This window comes from Cavia porcellus, unplaced genomic scaffold (genome assembly GCF_034190915.1).
Source record: "Cavia porcellus strain 051 isolate PalLab524CR breed Dunkin Hartley unplaced genomic scaffold, mCavPor4.1 scaffold_9, whole genome shotgun sequence".
Lineage (NCBI taxonomy): Eukaryota > Metazoa > Chordata > Mammalia > Rodentia > Caviidae > Cavia > Cavia porcellus.
Genome location: NW_026947492.1, coordinates 68,467,659 through 68,487,401, shown reverse-complemented (window position 1 = coordinate 68,487,401; position 19,743 = coordinate 68,467,659). Strand labels below are relative to the sequence as shown.

The following is a 19,743-nucleotide window of genomic DNA, read 5'->3' as shown; positions in this document are numbered from 1 at the left end:
AAATCAACAATGACTGCCATAATGTCTCTTATTCTCTTCAAAACAGCTGTCTATACCTTCATGTATGTTGAAATTAAACAATACAAAACAGACTAAAATCACTCTGAACAGAGAATCATAGTATTGCTGGATTTCACAGCATGACACTCTGTAATCAGCACTGGGTACCATAGTGTCTCTTTCTTCAAAGTAACTGTTCATTTCATCATGCATTATATAATCTATTCGCATAAACTGTTTAGGAGAAGTTCTGTGTATGTGTGAGTCTCTACATGTATACCTATCCTTTCTGTATTAGAGGGAAAAACAAAACAAAACAAAACAATAGATTCCTAGAAAAATATGAAACAAAAAAGACAAATAAATGACAATAGCAAAGAGCCCATAACACTGACAATTTAGGCCTTCAAAACAAGGTGGTAGGGGTGTAACTAGGGTTGTTATTTTACATAATGATCTTCAAGAGTTCCTCAGATCACCATACAATAATATGCACAATTGTTCCAGTCCTGTGAATGTTAACTATTTTGTTCCAAGGAATTACAGAATTTTTAGCACAATCATCTTAGCTATCCTAAGTATGTTTACATACTTTTATTTTTCTTTTCCCTTTTTCTTTATCTTCATTTTCTCTGAGATATTATTTTTTCCCCTTTAAGCAGATTCTTATCTTTTCACTGTATTTATTGAGTGTTTTGTATCTTATGTACTCTTAACCACTTCTTACACTATGGAGACTATACGCTATTTACACATGTGAGTTTGATTTATTTCACTTATGAGTATGGTCTTGAGTTGCATCCATGTACTTATAAATAAGTCAATGTGATCATTAAAAAATGAGTAGTAGCCAAATAGTACTCCATTGTATAAAAATACCACAACATTTTTATCCATTACTCAATTGTTGGACACTTAGGTTGTTTCCAAGATCTGGCTATTACAAATTGTGCTGCTATGAACATGGCTGCACATATATCCCTGTGGTATAATGTTTTCAGTTCTTGAGAATATGCCTAGAAATGGAATAGCTGGGTCAAAGGGGACTTCCAGTCCCAGCTTTTGAGGAACCTCCAGACTGAGCTCCACAGTGGTTGCATCAGTCTGCACTCCCGTCAACAGTGCAGGAGAGTTCCTTTTTCCCCACAGCCTCTCCATTATTTGTTGTTGATAGTTTTCTTGATCCTGGCCATTCTTTCTGGAGTAAGATGGAATCTCAGTGTTGTTTTAATTTTCATTTCTCTAATGATTAATGATGCTGAACATTTTTTCATGTATTTATTTGCCATTTGTATTTCTTCATCTGAGAACTGGGTATTCATCTCAGATGCCCATTTTTGGATTGGGTCTTTGAATTTTGGGGGTCTGATTTCTTTTTTAATTCTTTATATGTTTCAGACAGAAGTCCTTTGTCTGAGGGACAGTTGACTAAGATTTTTTCCCAATTTGTGGGCTTTTTTTTCATTATGCTGAGACAGCTGATTATGGATTGAAAACCCTACAAACTGAGCCAAATAAACATTTCCATCTTTAACTTTTGTCTCAGCAATGAGAACAATAACTAAGACAAGCTATGTAATGCTTCCTGAGTCACCTGTGTTGTGTGAAATACATTATTTTCTAGAATAGGCAGGCAGGAAGGTACAGGACAATGCTTCTAATATGTGGTCCTTAACTAGGGTCAGCACCATTGTCACTGGGAAATTGTGAATTCTTGGACTCTACCATAACCCTACTGAATCAGAAAATCTAGGTTTGGGGATTAGCAATCAGTTTTTAAATAAGCTTTCCAAGTGGTTCTGATTCATCCTAAAATTTATAAGTGACTAACATGAGTTCTCTTATTTATTCTCTATGTAGGTGCCCATCACTTCTGCCAGAATCATTACATTCTCAGTCCACAATGATTTCTGCTGCATTCTCACTGAAAATGCTCAGATATTTTTAATTTCTTTGTGTGTGTGTGTGTGTGTGTGTGTGTGTGTGTGTATGTGTGAGTGTGATCCTGGAGAATGAATTCAGGTCCTTTCCACCAAACTACATGCCCAGTCTTTTTCAAATTTTTATTTTGAGACAGAGTTTTGCGAAATTGCCCAGGCTGAGCTTGAACATGTGATCCAGAGTAATGGAACTACAAGCCTGCACCACCATGCCCTGCCCTCCCACCCCTTTTGGGACAGGATCTCCTACCTCAGACTGCCCTACAATTTGCTAAATTGCCCAGACTGACCTGGACGTCACCATCTACCTGCTTCAGTGTCTTGAGTGCTTCTCCCCATACTCCAATGAAAAGAATTAGATGAGTTATATATGTGTTCTAATTCCTCATGTACTGTATATAGGTACTAATAGTAAAATATTCACACACAATACACTTGCATACTTACATGAATGCATTCATATGTGTAATATGTATTCATTCATATGTATATTTTGTATGTATGTATATTTTAAAGAATAATTTCCTTATGTGTTTTTACATGTAATAATTCTCTGAAAGACTACACATACTTGTGTGTGTGTGCACACAAACGTACACACACACAGACTGGTTTCCCTTATCAGATGTCTATATTACTAGACATGCCTTCTTTTTCTGTACTCTTTTATATATTCTGCTTCCTCTATTTCCATTGTCCTCTTTATATTCATTCTTGCTCCCCTCCCTTCCTTCCTCCTTTCCTCTTTGTTTCAACAGGGACTTGTCTTGCCTCAAGCTGGCCTCAACTTCTCCATCCTTTTACCTCAGCTTCCCAAGTGCTGGTATTATATGTGTGTGTCACTATGCTTTGCTAAATTTCTTATGCAGAAAGACTTTTCTCATTTCCTGGTATGACTGAAATAGATAGTTTCTTTACACTGCTGTATTCTCTCTTCCTCCCCTGTTCCTCTTCTTCTTTTTTCTTTCTCTTCCTCCTTCTCTCCCTTCTTCCTCCCTCTCTGTCTGTCTGTATTTTCAGCTCTACTATTCATAGAGCTGTATCTTATATACTGGTGTCAGGGACAGAATTTATACTTAACAGATGTTCAGAACATGAGAGACTAGGTTTGCTCCCTCTGTACTATGTAAGTTTATATTAAAGAGAACACATATCAACATCCCACAAATCCTGGACTTGTAGTCACAGATTTGCTTTCTCTCTTTTTTAGTCTGTATCTTTGGCCATTTGTTGTGCTCCTATTCATCCTCTACTACTTGCATCTGCCTTTGTCAGTGACATCAGCACCAGCATAAAATTTTCTTCCCCTAAGCAGTGACCCTCTGAGGTGACCATGTTCACAGTGTTCTTTTTCTCCATCCTAGTGGCTGCTGTCTGCTCTCCAACTTGGGCACCCACTGACTCTACTGTACTTCAAGATGAGCAAGCACCTTGTAACCCCACTTTAAATCGTCTATCCTTTGACTCCTTCTATAAGACCTTCCACTCCTTGTACACCCAATTCCCTTGTCTGTGCCACACCCATTGTTGGGACTTCTGCTTTCCAGCAAGTCTTCTCTAACCAAACGTCTCTGAGTCACCAAGGAAACATGATTTTTTTAGTGTAGGACTAGGGCATAAGGAAAATGTTCACAGTTGGTTGTAGATTTCAACTTCCAGCCTGTGTTCGCTGATCAGAGACCTGAGTGATACTGACCACATTTTCTATTTCGCTCTGTCAGTCACTGACAGTTTCTTATGGCTTTTATTCCTTGCTTCCATTTTTAGGCAGTAGCTTTTTGATCTTTTTCATATCTTCTGGGCGGTATTCAATGTCATCCTTTTACTTATTCTTGTTGCTTTCTTTTCCTTCTTTCTTTCTTTTTTTTTTTTTGTACCAGGGGATTGAACTCATGACCTCACCTTTGCCAAGCTGGCACTTAAGGTGCTCAGCTAAACTCCCAGCCTCTTGTTGATTTCTTAACCAAAGATTCGATTCCAAGTGACCCTTCCTCCTCCTCTCCTCTCCTCCCCTCTCCTCTCCTTTCCCCTCCACTCTCCTCTCCTCTGTTCACTCCTCTCCTCTTCTCTCCTCTCTCCTCCTCTTCCTTCTCCTCCCCTCTCCTAAGCCCCAGTTCCACAAATATGTTCATCTCTGCCAGCAGAAATGTACACCATCAAACACAAACTCTTGTATCTTGTTTTCTCATTACTCTAGCTACAAATCTCCATCCACTTAGTCTGTTCTTTCTATTGGAGAAATTATCTGTTCTTTTCCCAATGAATTCCTATTTCATTTTTGAGTCCTTTACCTACCTGCTCTGTCTAGGAAGTTGACCCAGACATCCTTTATACATGGTTCCCAAACACAGGAGTTTAACTGTTCTTCCACTAGCCCTCAGTACCTGAGGATAACGATAATTTATGCGATAATTTATGGTTTGTGCATCCTCTTTAGGAGACATATCAGTTACACACTAATCTTTCCAGCCTCACTTGGAAAGTGATTCTCTAAGATGTCCTTTTCCCAACCATCCTCCCAAGAAAACACAATTCATTCTAGCTACCCTGATCCATTGTTGTTCTTGTTAGCCATCTGCCTTTGTGTGTGTGTGTGTGTGTGTGTGTGTGTGTGTGTGTGTGTATGATGTTGGAGACTGAGTCTAGAGCCTTATGTGTGGCAGGCAAGCATTTTTATCACTGACTTAGTACGAAGTCCCTGCACTTCTTTGAACATTGCCACAGAACTGTGCAGCTATCTGGTACCTATTTCCCATTCCCTCCTCATTCATATCTTTCTAGATCCTAGAAATATCTGATCCAAACTTACCTCCTTGGTGCCACCTTCTCAGATTTAGTTTCTCAGTTAAACACTTCGTACCTAATGCAGGCTTCCTTATTATATAGAGTTGAATCTCAGCCCTTGCTTCATCCAGTGTTTATTCCCTTTTCCTTTGGGAGCAGAGATTTTCCTGCCCCTATGCACTCTCCCCTTTCTCAGCTCCAGTTTCCTCCCTCATGATTTAAGTCAATGTGCATCTATTCAGCATAGCAGTTGGAGGCATGTAGAGCCAAATGAAAGAGATCTGTTGATACACACGGAATCTCTGGAGTGGAGGGCAGGGAAGGGGTCAGCAACACCTCAAAGGCACCAGGCCTGAGAGGTCTATTAATTTCATTTTGCACTTTCAGTTTCAGTACCAGTTCTTGTCTATGTCCTCAGTTCCAGTCTCTCTTCTTTCTTTTTTCCTGTTGCACTTTTTGAAGTTCCTTTTGATATTTTTTTATTCATCATCTTCTAGTGTCTGTCTTCAAATCCATGGTTCTTTTTCACATTGGTGCTTTCTTTACCCCTCCACTATTCCTAAGAAGCTTTACATTCATATGTTATCCTGAAGGGAAGGTTGTATGGAGATGGTCTTGTTCATTCCAACATTTGACAAAGCTAGTTGGGTCCTTCCCTGAGTCAACTTTTGAGGTTATAGATTGCTAGTAATTGAAGTATGAAGTGAGTACAAAGTGCTGTGGGATTCCATAGTGCAGAGGGATAATTTGGCCTAGTGAAGTTAGGGAAGTCTTCATAGAATGAATTTTCCTTGGGACTAGAGAGAGGGAGGGAGACCGAGAGGAAGAGAGGGAGGGGCAGAAAAAGAGAGGGGGATACAATATTGTGCCAACTAAGACGCGAAGGGAACTTTAAAGGTGAATTAAATGATGATAGCAGTGCTTTGGAAAATTCAGATTAAGGAGTAGGAAGGGAATTGTAACATTCATATGAGAACAGAAATATTAAAGGCTAGTAACCAGGAGACAGCAAATAGTATCAATCAATTTCAGCATCTTCCAGATTTAGGATGATTTGTATTTCTGGACCAGACTTCACTTATTATGATTTTTTTTTTCATTTTTTTTCAATTGAGATACAATTTGCTCACCATAAAATTTACCTTTTTAGGATATAACATTTAAAGTCATTTAGTTCATTTACTAGGTTGTACATCTATCACTATAACCAAATTCCTTCCCATTTTTATACCACAAAGAGAAGCTTCCTGCCCATTTGTATCACATTCCATATCTCCAATTTTCTCAATCCCTGGAAATCACTCTATTTTCTGTATTTACAGATTTACCTTTGGATATTTCATTTAAGAGTATTCATAAAGTTGCATAGCCTTTTGTGGCTGGCTTTGTTAACTGGGGAAGCTTTTTCAAAGCTCATCCATATTGTAGAACATGTGATTATTTCATTCTTCTGCATATTTTACACAGACAATATTTTACTGCAGAGATATAATGTATTTGTTTTACCTACCCATCTGTTGGTAAACCCTTGGATTATCTTTCATTTTGGAGACCTTATAGAGAGTAAAGTCAGTATATTTTTTATTTTTCTTGGGTATGTATGTAGGAGTAGAAATGCTAGGTTATGTGGTAGCTTCATGTTATTTGAGGAATTGCCAAAAATGACTGTACTATTCATTCCACATTCCCATCAGAAGCGTGGGAGAATTACAGTTTTTCCTGTCTTCATAAACACTTGATGCCACATAAAATTTTGTTTTGTTTTGGCTATTTTTAAATTTATTATACCAGGGATTAAACTCATGACCTTGCACTTGCCAGGTAGGCACTTACACCACTGAGCTAAATCCCCAGCCCTGTTTTGGCTTTTTGAGATAGAGTCTCGCTTTGTAGTTCAGACTAGCCCTGCACTTACTCTGTAACCCAAGCTGGCCTCAAACTTGTGGGGATCCTCCTGCCTCAGCATCTCAAGTGTTGGGGTTACAGGTGTGTGCCACCACACTCACATTTCATCTGAAATTTTGAATCCTGATATCTTTTTAAATGAAATGATGTATTCATTGTGAATTTGATTTGCATTTTCGGGGTAGTTACTGGTGTCAGTCATCTGTTCATGTGCTCATTGGCCATTTTCACATATACTTTGGAGAAAATGTTTACTCAGATATTTTGCTCATTTTGTAACTTGAAAATTTATATATTATTGCATTACAAGAATTCTTTATTCTACTTCTTCTTTATTCTAGATATAGGACCCTCATCATTTATGACTTACAATATTTTTATTCTTAATATTATTCCCTTTCATGATGGTATCTTTTAATTTTTTAAAAATTTTATTTTAAAATGGATAAAACAGAATAAAACCAATCAAAACAAACTAGTGTAAGCGATACAGGACTTCAAAACATTACAAAATTGGGCTGGGGATTTAGCTCAGCAGCATGAGCGTCTGCCTTGCAAGCAGGCAGTCGTGAGTTCGATCCCCGGTACTGATAAAAAAGAAAAAGACAAAAAATAAAATAAAAACATTACAAAATCAACAATAGTTATCATAATGCCTTTTGATGTCTTCAAAAGAGCTGCAGATAACTTAGGACATAGTACAAAACAAACAGAACAGAAACAATAAAAGCAAAACAATGAATGTTCAAAACAAGCTAATAGTAAATCCAAAATTGCTACATTAATATATTTTGCTATCTTTGAAATAGTTGCTCCTGCCATTGGACTTAACATAATCGAACAAAATAAAAGAGACTAAAACCCAACCCAACAAAAAAATGGAAATAATACAGAACCTCAAAACAAGACCATAGAGAATCAGCAATGGCTACAACCCTCAAAAGGAGATCCCTTTACTAGACACCCTGTGTACTGCTATCCTCTGAATCTGTGATCAGACCACTGCCATGTTAGTGAAACACCAAGCACCAGTTGCATTTAACTTTGACAGCCTGTGTTTCTCTGGATAAGCTGGTCACTTGAAGTGGGGTGGGAGATTGATATGTCTTGTTTGCCTGCTCACACACTGGAAGGGACTGGGGTTTGACTGTTCCCAGGCTGGCAGTGGCCCGCACATGGTACTGGTTCCCAGACTGGGCTTGTTTGCTGGTGTGGCCTTGGTCTCTCTCTGATGGTATCTTTTGAAACTTCACAGTTTATTTTTTAAATTTTTTTGATGAAGTTATTTTCTTTTGATGCTTATTCTTTTGGTTTCATGCATAGGAATATTTGCCAAATTCAAGGCTATAAAGATCTTATCTTGTATTTTCTTTTAGGAGTCTTTCATCTTGCCAATTTTACCACTATGGCATGAAAGATGGCATACTTCAGTAGTTAACAGCTGGCTGTATTGAAATAGAAAATCAAAAGAAATACCAAGAGAATACATAAAAGGGGCTAAGTGACATAGCCTCTTGTGGCTGTGGGGAAGCAGAGAGCAAAGGAAAAGGCTAGGACACAGTCACTAAATGATGTGTCCACATCATCATATGAGGAGACACTCATTCAGTACTCTGGATGTGGATAGAATTAGATTCCCAAAACAGGGCGTGGAGGGAAAAATATATGTTTTTGAGAAGGTTGAGCCCCCCTGACACCACACACCTTAGCCATTTCCTGACACAGCCAGCAGTTACCTAATGCAGACAGGGATGGAGACCCACATATGCAGTTTCTTCAGGTCAGGCATGCCGGTGAGGACAAGCATACCACAAGAGTGGAGTATTTGGCAGAATATGCTAGGGAACTTCTACCACTTTTATGTCTAACAAGAAAATAGAGAGCTAATCAATCACAGCCAACTATCAGGTATCTATTAATCCTCAAAGGACTCAGCCATTTCAATCCCATTCACTCAGTGATGTTAATTGTGGGTAAAAGCATGTGAAATATTACACAGATTCACAGTAAGACTTTCTTAGTCATCTTCCTTGTCTCTGGGACAAAATACTTCCCACCAATATGTAAAGTAGGATACATTTATTATGGCTCATCATTCACCCCATGTTCTGTTGATTCCCCAAAAATGTGGACAGTCACATCCCATATCTCCCATTTTCATGTCATGGAAAGCACTAATTTGTGTGGTAGAAAAATGTGGAGAAGAAGCTGTTCACATTATGGCTGTGGGGAAGCAGAGAGCAAAGGGAAGGGCTAGGAAGGAAGATAAATACTTGCAGGCCATACCCCCAGTGACCCCCCTCTTCCACCATACACCATCTGCTAATAGGTCAGTTATAGCTCTCATGATCCAATCAGCTTCCAAAAGTCCCACACGTGGGCCTACAAGGCTCTTAGGGGACATCTAGATACAAACCATAATGAAATTTATTTATTTATTTATATTTTATTTTATTTTAAAGATAGTGAAATCCAACAAATCAAAACAGAACAAAGCCAATCAAAACAAAGCAGCATGCTAGGATCCTTCAAAGCAGGATACTAGGAAAATGACAATAGCTATCATAATATATCTTATTATCTTCACAATAGTTGTTCATTCTATCAGGTATAGCTAAATCAAACCAAAAACAAAACAGAATAAAACCAATCAAAACAGAATATTGAATAAAGTAAAACAATCAGAACAAAGCAAAATAGTGAGAACAATATTGGGTTTCAAAGACAAGAGAGAAGGAAATCCCTTATATATGCTATATTTCATACTGTCATCCTCCCAAGAGATGCTCAGACTGCTGGCCCCAGGGCTGCAAAATTAACCAAACAATGCAAGGATTTAGTTGCTTGCTGTACCTTAGTTGCTGTCGACTCAGCCTGTCTTCCAAACCAGCTGGTTGCTTATGGAGGTGGGGTGATGGTGTAGGTTTGATTCTCAGCCTGCATGCCAGTAGGCTCATAGGAGGTGCTGATTTTTCTTTTCCTGGAAGCTACATGGCTTGCACAGCTTACCAGAAAGGTTGGCTGTTTGGCTTCTTGGTGGGTCCTCCCAGTCCCAGCATGGCCAATTCTCTACCATAATGAATTTTAAAAAGGTGTTTCCAAGCAAAATCCTGAGGCCAACACTATTTTTTGCACAAATGACAAATTTAAAATGAAGGTCAGGTAAAATTGTAAGCTCTTTGTCAATTGAATTGTCTTATAAATACTTTCAAAAGGAAAGAAAACTGTGAGTTTTTAAAGAATATCAAAAAGAGTAGGAAAAAGGACAGAAAAAAAGGTTTTTCTGTTTAAGTTAGGCTGTAAATCTTTTTAACATATATACTTACCTATCAATTACAGATCTATTGATCACCTAAGCATCTACTGATCACTTACAAGATATGGAGAAAAATAAATATGTGCTTAAAATGTAAAAAATTCAAAGACCTCTTGAACAGAAATCCAACTCATCAGATTAAAATCTATGTAAACCATTATGTCAGTTGGTATCTTTCTATCTCTGGAATAAGCAGTTCTCTACTGATTATAAATAACTTTTTTTTTGAAATTTCAAAAGGAAATGCTTTTTTTCTAAGTTGCTAAGAGTTGTCATTGCAGTTCAGGGAACCATACTTGAGAATGGGAACCCCTGTAGTTGCAGTATAACATGAGTACTTTTTCTAAAATTTAAGCTGAGATTGTACTAAAGTTTATGCATAATGTTTAAAAATAGGAGTGATTTATCACACAATTTTCTTTACTAATAGATCCAATTTATTCTGAGAAGCATTATCACAAATCAGTAATTTGAGTAATTATCAAAATATAAATCATAGATATCATTGGATACTGATGTTAACTACTTATTTAAATTCTTAAAATAGATTTTATAATTTCTTTCATTATTAATTTTAAATTCCTTAAAACTTAATGTTTTGTATGTATGACAAAACTGAATCTGATAGATGGAAAAAAATCTTTTCTTTATGGAAAACATTGTAGTTGCTTTTCTTAAAGTCTCTGCTCTAAATAATTCTTGTGAAAGTCTCGTCACATAGTAAGTGACTTCAAAATTTAAAAGTCAGTATGTAGTGGGACATGCTATACACTTTATGGGTCAAAATAAAAACTTTCAGCTTGGTTGTTATTTAAATAGTTGAAAATTAAGCAGTAATCTTCATTAAAAAGTATTTTCTCATTTAGAAAAGAATATTTTATTCTATATCAGGAAGATTAATTTATATAGAGATTAAATTATATACAAATATAGTTTAATTATTTTTATTTAAACCTAAAGTATAATTTATGATTATAATTTAATAAGCCACAAAACACTTATGCACAGTGTCCCTGTTGAATGACAGTGGTGGTGTATATACATATATTTCATAGATAAGATATTGGTAGATGAAAAGCTAAAATATTAACTGTTGTTCTATCTGGGTAATGAATTAATGGATGATTTTATTTTTGTCTTCTCTGATAATTTGTACTTTTCAATACATATAAAAATAAGACTATTGTACTATTTTCAAATGTGTGACCATAATTTTCATAGATCATGTTAGTCTTAATAATTAAAGGCATCGGTTGGATGTCCATGGAAATTCCTTGGTGGACGATGAGATCTCTATCATCATGAAATTCACATTCTGAAAACAGAAGCAGAGAGCATCAGTAACTAACAGATGTACTGATAAGTGCTAACATATCAGGGAGTAAACAGAAGAACAAAGTAAGTAAGATGGCAATTATGTTAAAGCTGAGTCAGAAAGAAAAGAACAGGAATTATATTTCTGAAAGAAGAGAAAACATATGAAGAGATGGTGCTTCAGAAATTACAATGCATTTGGAACGCTAAATAGATTCTACTGTATTTGAACATGTCGAGAACTGAGGGTACATCTGAGGGTAGAATAGTGAGGGATAAAGCTAAAGAGGGAGTTTCAAGTCTGAAATTACTTGATAGTTTGTATTATGTGAAGGGAGATTTGTTTTATCTTAAAAGTATTATCAACTATAAACATGATCATATTTCTATTTTTGAATATAGCTTATAGAAATATAGCTTTATATAAATATAGCTTAATACCCTAAAAAAAGAAATCGAAGAGAATCTCAGAAAATGGAAAGATGTCCCTTGTTTATGGAAAGGAAAATGGACATTCTCCCAAAACTGTTAACAGATTAAATGCAATTCCAATGAAAATACCATCAATATACTTCATAGATCTAGAAAATTACTACTAAAATTCATCTGGAACCAGAAGAGACCTAGACTAGCAAAGGCAATTCTAAGCAGCAAAGGAGAAATCACAATCCCTGACTTGAAGTTATACTACAAAGCTACTGTAATAAAATCAACATGGTACCAGAATCAAAACAGATCTGAAGATCAATGGAATAGATTAGAAGATACAAACACACTCAACCACTTTATCTTTTTTTTTAAATTTTATTTAAAAGGAAAAAGAGAAAAAACAAAACAAAACAAAGCAGTGTAAGGGTACAAGTAATACAGAACTCCAAAAAAAAAAAAATGTAAGAAATCACCAGTTAATAGATTACACATTATCATCTTAGAGATAGTTGCTCAAGTCACAGTATCAAAGCATACAAAGTGGACATTCAAACAGAGAGACTGCAAACAGTTGTGTTCAATAATCCAACCAAACCACTTTATCTTTGATAAAGGGGCCAAACATATTCACTGGAAGAATGACAGTTCTCTTTAATAAATGGTGCTAGAAAAATTGGCTCTCCATATGCTGAGAACTAAAACTAGACCCGTGCCTATAACCATGTACTAAAACCTAAATGGATCAAAGATCTGAATATTAAAACAAACACTAAATCTGTTGGAAGACAAAGTAGGTAAAAATCTTGAAGACATAAGGGTAGGTAGAGAATTCATGAACATGAATCAAACCACACAGGAAATACTTCCCAGAATCAATAGCTGGGCTCATGTCTTATTAAAAAGTTTCTGCATATCAAAAGAAATCTTCAGTATAGTGACAAGAAAACCCACAAAGTGGGAAAAAATCTTAGTGAACCGTCCCTTAGACTTCTGTCTAAAACATACAAAGAATTAAAAAAAATCAGACCCCTGAAATTCAAAAACCCAATCCAAAAATGGGCATCTGAGATGAATACACAGTTCTCAGATGAAGAAATACAAGTGGCAAATAAATACATGAAAAAATGTTCATCATCATTATTCATTAGAGAAATGCAAGTTAAAACAGCACTGAGATTCCATCTTACTCCAGAAAGAATGGTCAGGATCAAGAAAACTACCAACAACAAATGCTGGAGAGGCTGTGGGGAAAAAGGAACTCTCCTGCACGGTTGGTGGGAGTGTAGACTGGTGCAACCACGGTGGAGGTCAATCTGGAGATTCCTAAAAAAGCTGGGATTGAAGTCCCATTTGACCCAGCTATTTATTCCATTTCTAGGCATATTCCCAGAAGAACTGAAAACCTTATACTACAGTGATATATGTGTACCCATGTTTATAGTGGCACAATTTGTAATAGCCAGATCTTGGAAACAACCTAAGTGTCCAACAACTGAGGAATGGATAAAAAGTTGTGGTATTTATATACAATGGAGTACTACTCAGCTATAAAGAATGAGATATTTATAAATAAATGGACGCAACGTGAGACCATACTCATAAGTGAAATAAATGAAACTCACATGTATAAATACCATATAGTCTCCCTGGTGTAAGAAATGGTAAGAGTATATGAGATTTTATGGCAATCATGATTCGCCATTACATTGCTTTGAAGCCTTAAAATGTTTTTATTCATTAGTTGGAATGGTTTTATTCTGTTTTGTTTGGTTTAATTATGTGTGGTGGTATAAAAAGCTATTTTGAAGAAAACAAGACATTATGGCAGCTATTACTGATTTAATATCATCTTGCTTTGAAGTCCTACCATGCTTTTGTTCTTCTGTTTCCATTGGTTCTATCATGTTGTATCTTATTGGATTTCATTGTGTGTGATAGTATAAACAAATTTTTTATGGAAAAAGATAACATAGTAGCCATTGTTTGTTTTCTATTATTTGGTTCTGAATGCCCTGTAATATTTTCATTCTCTTGAATGGTTTTATACTATTTTGTTATATCAGATACTGTTGTATGTGAAGCTATGCTCAACTATTTCAAAGAAAGAGGCATTATGGTAGCTACTGTTAATACCGAGTCGTCTTGTGGTGAAGTCTTGTGGTGAAGTACATTACTGTTGCTTACATTGTTCTGATCTGCTTTGTTCTGTCCTCTTTTGTCTTAATCTCTTTAAAATAAAAATTAAAATAAAAAATGATTATTATAGCTTCAGAGAAAAGAATGGAATCAAAATCTTTGGATTAATCAGAGACTAATTGTAGAAATAACATAGGACTGAACATGGTAACTGAAAAGAATAATTCTGAAGATATCCGTTGTCTAAATGGACTGGCAAATGTATGTATAGAGAGATTTATATGGAAGTTCCACTGCTTGGTGAGGCCTAGTCTGTGATAACCATGGCATTTTGGCTTGAATGAGAAAGAAGAATCTATTTCTCCTCTTACCCCCATTTACGTTCTTACAATGAAATTACTATTGTAATTGCTTATACAAATAATTGAATATTTATAGCCTTAGTAAAATAGTACATATAGTGGCAAAGGGTATAACTCAGTGATAGAGCACTTGCTAGCGTTCATGAAGGTCTGATTTAAACTCTTAGCAGCAAGAGAAAACAAAACAAATTATGAAAAATAACAAAACAGCATAACAGAACAAGACAAAAAACCAACAGAGAGAAATACAAATTCCTTATGATAAATATGGAGATTTCTCTGTAGATTATTCTAGAAGCAGTGGCGATAGCAGCTGAAAACCTCCGGGTATTCTCTTCTCTCAGGACAGCACCTGCTTTTGGGCCTGCAGGGACAGTCTACACCAGCATTTGGGACCTCAAGGCCTCTGGAGCTCCGTGTGCTATTCATAGTTCACTAATTGAGTTCTTGTCTGTAGTCCCTCAGGAACCTGCAAGCTCTGTTTCCCCTCTCTGAAGGTCCAGGAGTGGGGATAAGAAGACTGATCTCTCAAGGGTGCCATTGCTCTTTATGCCTGAGTCCCATCAAGGTCCTGAGATTTGGTAAGTGTTGGTTTGGATGAGGCAATAGGTTGGGAAGTCAAAGGCAGACCTCAGGTTCTGGAGGTCATGTTAAAGGCGTAAAGAGATCAAGTAGATATTAAAGAGAAGAAAGGAATGTTCAGGTTTCCCTGTGAAATAAGGCCTGCATCCCTGGGTGCCAGGTTTGAAAGTCTCAGAGAATGGGATAACTATGGGGCAAAGTCACAGGTAAGACTGAGGACACGTGGAGGACAACTTGACAGCTAAACAGAAAGGATCTGTGATCTGAGAACCAGAAGAAGGACTCTTAGTCTGGTTTCTATATGACTTGCATCTGTCAATCATCATGTGGGATTCTGCTATGCATGAACATTTTTCTATATTTGTAGTAGTATAAATAATAAGAGCAACAATAATGAATATATTATATAATAGCAGTTATTTATTAAGAGCTTAACATTTTTTAGGCACTGAGCTAAGAATTTTTTTATATAATTCCCTTACAGTGTCTGTAAGGAAATAGGTATCTTAACAGAATCTATTAAATAGTGCAGGGTAATACAGATAAATCATATCCACAGGCCAAGTGTAAATTCTTTATACTTGACTCTAAAAATTGTCTTTAAAGCTGTTGCCTACACCATGATACTATAGATTTTGTGAATCCAAGTATATCTGGATGTATGTGTAATTGCCTGGTGATTTTTACTTGCCCACTCATTTTCTCACTCATGCACTAATTCTTACATTTTTTATTTTTATTTACACATTCTCATTATTCTGAATTTTAGCAGAACATAGGGTGAATATAGGGGAGAATAGTGGTAGAATAGAAGGGGTACACCTTAAAAGGTAGTTTCTACATCAAATGGAAGCTTATGTGCCATGATTTAAACACTATCTAGTAAAATTAGTATTTTATAGAAATTGAACTTAAATATGATAAAGTCATGGATGTGAAAATATCTTAATCTCAAGAAAAATAGAAGATATACAAGTGAATGTAGTAAATTATGTTAAGTATTACCATAGGAAATACATATATGGTTCTGTGAGTACATACAGATGGGACCCTTAATTCAGTCTTGATAATTAAAAAACTTTCTGGATGAATTTGTACCTCAGGCAAGCTAAGAAGGATGTGCAAAATAAGCAGTTCTAAAAATATCTTCTATAACTGGTGAGAATTTTTTGAGTACTCAATAAAAATGATGGTTGTGATCTTATTTTTATCTTTCACGGAAATGTTTTTAGTTTCTTCATAGCTTGGAATATTGCCTTCAAGTTTGGATGAATTTATTTTGCCTTAATTATGAAGTTATATATATGGGATTTTAGAGACTCTGAGAAGATGAGAATATTTTTGTCTGGACTCATTAATGATACTCACTTTCATCATTGTGTAGATCCTTAGGGATACTATCAAAATGAAACAAAATGAACAAAATTAATATGGTTTAACAGAGATTAGAACCTAACCAGAAAAATAAATGTTAAACAACTTGTTGTAAATTGATGTATTTCATTAAAGAAGAAATATAATTTTCTAACATGGAAAGAGTTGGAAACTCTTCCCTGGGAATATATTTAAATGTTGAATGAAATGGGGCTTAGCTGAGATTTAAACAATGTTTAGAATTTGCCTCAAAGCAGCAGAAAGAATATGAATAATTGTTCAAAAACAAGACGTCAGTCTGCATGTAAATGTGTTATAATCAGGAGAGTTTGGTGCTGATGGAATATATGTTCCCTTAGCTGTAATTGAAATAGCATGTGTTATCTGATTAGACTTACCTTCCTACAACCATTGTTAAGAAAAAATACAGTAGAGTCAGTGCACAGTACCTTTTTAGAACAACTTGCAGTGTGACCTTTGAACCTCAAGGAATGGCAGTGATTTGTTCTTCCCATCACCTCTGGCTTTGGTTCTGTCTATTTCAGACAGTTGATATAAATCTCAATGGATACTTAATGAAAATTTACAAATAAAGTGATACATATTATAATTAGCATTCGGGTAAATAAAGTGATAGTATATATTTGTCTTTTTTTTCTTATGGAAATTGCTTTTACTATACACAGTTTTAGACAAGGTAGGCTGCTCTCTAGCAAACATTCTTGGAATGTGTTATAAAGCACATTTGGAAGTAAGTCCAAATTTTGGACACATTGCTAGCTGTGTTAAGAATTTTTATTTTAAGTCAAAACAATGTATGTATGAATATAATTTAATGTATGTGGGTTCCTTAAGTGAAAGTAGATATAAATGATGAATTTCAAGTTTCTTTTTTGGGTCGGTGGATGTTGTTAAGATGCTGTGAGATACTGGATAGAAAAGGGGAATGCAGGCTTTAAGGAAATACAAGTATTAATTTTAAGTTTTTGAAAATAAATCATTTTGAAGTATCAGTAAGACATCCAAAATAGGCCAGGGATTTAGTTCAGTGGCATAAGTGCATGCCTTGCAGGCATGTGGTCTTGAGTTTGATCCCTGATACAAAAAAAAAAAGACACCCCAAAGAGGGTATTCATGGTGAAGTTGAATATGTATTTTCTTGCAAGACCTAAATAAGAGGTAAGGGGTCGGGCTATGTCAATATATAGCTATTAACTGGGAATTTAGGAGTTGATACAGATCAGAAAAGTGTTATAGAGAAGAAAAGCCTTGAGAAACAGCAGGATGTAAGAGAAGAACCAGGAAATACCTGAACATGGAAGGAATATGCAAAAGATGAAATAGGATCCCAGAGAAGATGAAAAAAAACTTAGGGTGCTGAAATATAACATTAAAGAATGAGAACGGGTCAAGATCAAGAGACATGATCAAGAATGTCAAAGACTGCTGAGAAGTCAAGCAAGGACTGAAAAGGTGAGGCATGGATGTCACTGATGTCCTGGGTAACAGTTGCTTCAGGGGACTGGTGAAAACAGATGCAAGAGTAGAACGGATAAAAGAACACAAGTAAGCAGGAGACAAGAAAACAGACATGAAGAGTACAGACAACTGCACAGCTCTGAATGAGGCAATGTCATTTTCCTCATTATTTAGACTAGGAGAAGAAGTAAAGCATATTTACATTGTTTAAATGCCAAACAGAGAGTTGAAAGAGCTATGTTGAAAATGAAAGCAAGAGACTGAATGATAATACCACATGACAAGGTTGAACTATCTGAGATAGAAGATTTAGATTTGATTTTAGCCTAAAATATGAAGGGGTCATCTTTTCTCCAATTATAACAACACTGATGTAAATGTGATGACTTAGTATTACATGATTTATAGCAAATGACTGAGAACGAAAATGAAAGATTGCTGTTCAGAAAGATGGAGTTGAAGTGAGATAGAGAGTATTATGCTTTGAAGTCTGAGGAACATAATTCTTAGAGGGAGACTGAGCAATATAAGATTGCACATATATTGTTGGGTAACTGGACATTAGCAACAATTAAGCTTGATGCTGCTGACCATGAAGTTATGGGAACAGAAATATACCTACGGAGGAAGTTTGAGTGTTTGTTTTCCATGATTTATTATGTTCAGTACTCCAGAGAGTGAGTTTTGTTGGACACATACAATCAAAGGCAACTGGAGCAAGGCCAATAAAATATTAGGAAGAGAATGATTGAAATGATGAAGCATAGAATTTACCATGGATAGAGAAGAACACATAAACACCTTGACTCTAAGTAATAGTAATGAAAAATGTCAATGTCCCAGAGGGATCAAGGGTTTTGAAGAATTGATAATATTTGTATTATATAATTGAACAGATACAAAATAGAATGTTTTAATATGTGATTATAGGGCTGACCAGTTTGAGATACAGTACTTCAAAATATAGCCCTTGTCAGGCATGATAGCACATGTCTGTACCCCAGCCCTCGGGAGACTGAGGCAGAATGCCTGGGATTTTGAGACCTGTCTGGACTATATAGTGAAAGGTCAGCGTGAACTAATAGTGAGACCTTGCCTCAAAACAAACAAACAAACAAAAAAACCCCAGAAAACAGATAAAAGGAATGACCCTGAAATGAATTATGATTGTACTTCAGTAATATTGTAAAGCTATCCTGTTTTATTATTGTTTGTTATAATTATTGACTACATACATTGTGGGGTGTGATACATGTAATATCATACCTTAGTCCTTTTTATTTCCCTTTCTCTTCCCCTCTGTCCTTGTATCTCCCTAACATTTTGGGTAGATAGTCACAAGAATGCTAAACTTGTCACTAATAGCTAGATGAGTGTCTTCAAAGAACCAGGAAATTACAAGGGCAACAGTGGATAAAAAGAATATTGAACAATGAGTAAATAAATAGTTTCCCTTGGAACCTGTTTCTTTAAATAAGAATGCTCAGAAGAAATGTTTGTAAATGGCATGACTTAAAGTTTCATTAGTGTTCCTTTTTGCAATTCAAACCAGAAAGCACCCCTTGCCCTATTTAATACTTTATAAATTAAAATTTAATTTTTCTGACTTCTATTTTGTTAAGGTGATTCCTTTATATTTGTTTAAATTATACTTGCTTATTCTTTTATTTTATCCTTTCTCAATAACTTTGTTTTAGGTCTTTCTCATGTGTGTAAAATGTAATTGTGTTTCACTTTTAAAAACTACATTGATAGCACTGGTTTTTAATAGGGAGTTCAAGCAATCTTTTAAGCAGTATTTAGAATCATAAGTGATATATGTGATTGTATTGTGTTACCTGTGTTTTTTTTAGGTTTGGTTTTCTACTACATTTCTCTTTATGTGTCTTAATTTTGATTAGGAAAATATCCCTTAAGTTTGACTCCCAGGTTTATCATTTTCTTGTGTGGATTTTAATATTACTTCTCTCTGCTTGTTTCTCTCTTTGTAGAATGTGGATAATACTATTACCTATCTCTTAAGATTGTTAACATAAATGCAATGTGATTTCATATGAAGACCTTTCAACTGGATAGTATGTCGGAAATTTTCATGAAATATTAACTCTAGTTAAAAGTTCAT

At 35.6% G+C, this 19,743-nt stretch overlaps 1 protein-coding gene across 2 annotated transcripts in view; it reads left to right on the top strand.

Moving 5' to 3' along the window:
• The window catches only part of Ubqlnl (ubiquilin like), a 63,990-nt gene that overhangs the window by 18,428 nt on the left and 25,819 nt on the right, over positions 1-19,743 (top strand). Inside the window, exon 2 of one of the 2 annotated variants that reach the window (XM_063256617.1) lies at positions 14,644-14,767. The exons of the other annotated variant lie outside the window; for it this stretch is intronic. The gene's annotated coding sequence lies outside the window, so the exon portion shown is untranslated. The remainder of the gene's footprint in view (positions 1-14,643; positions 14,768-19,743) is intronic. 2 annotated transcript variants of the gene reach the window in all.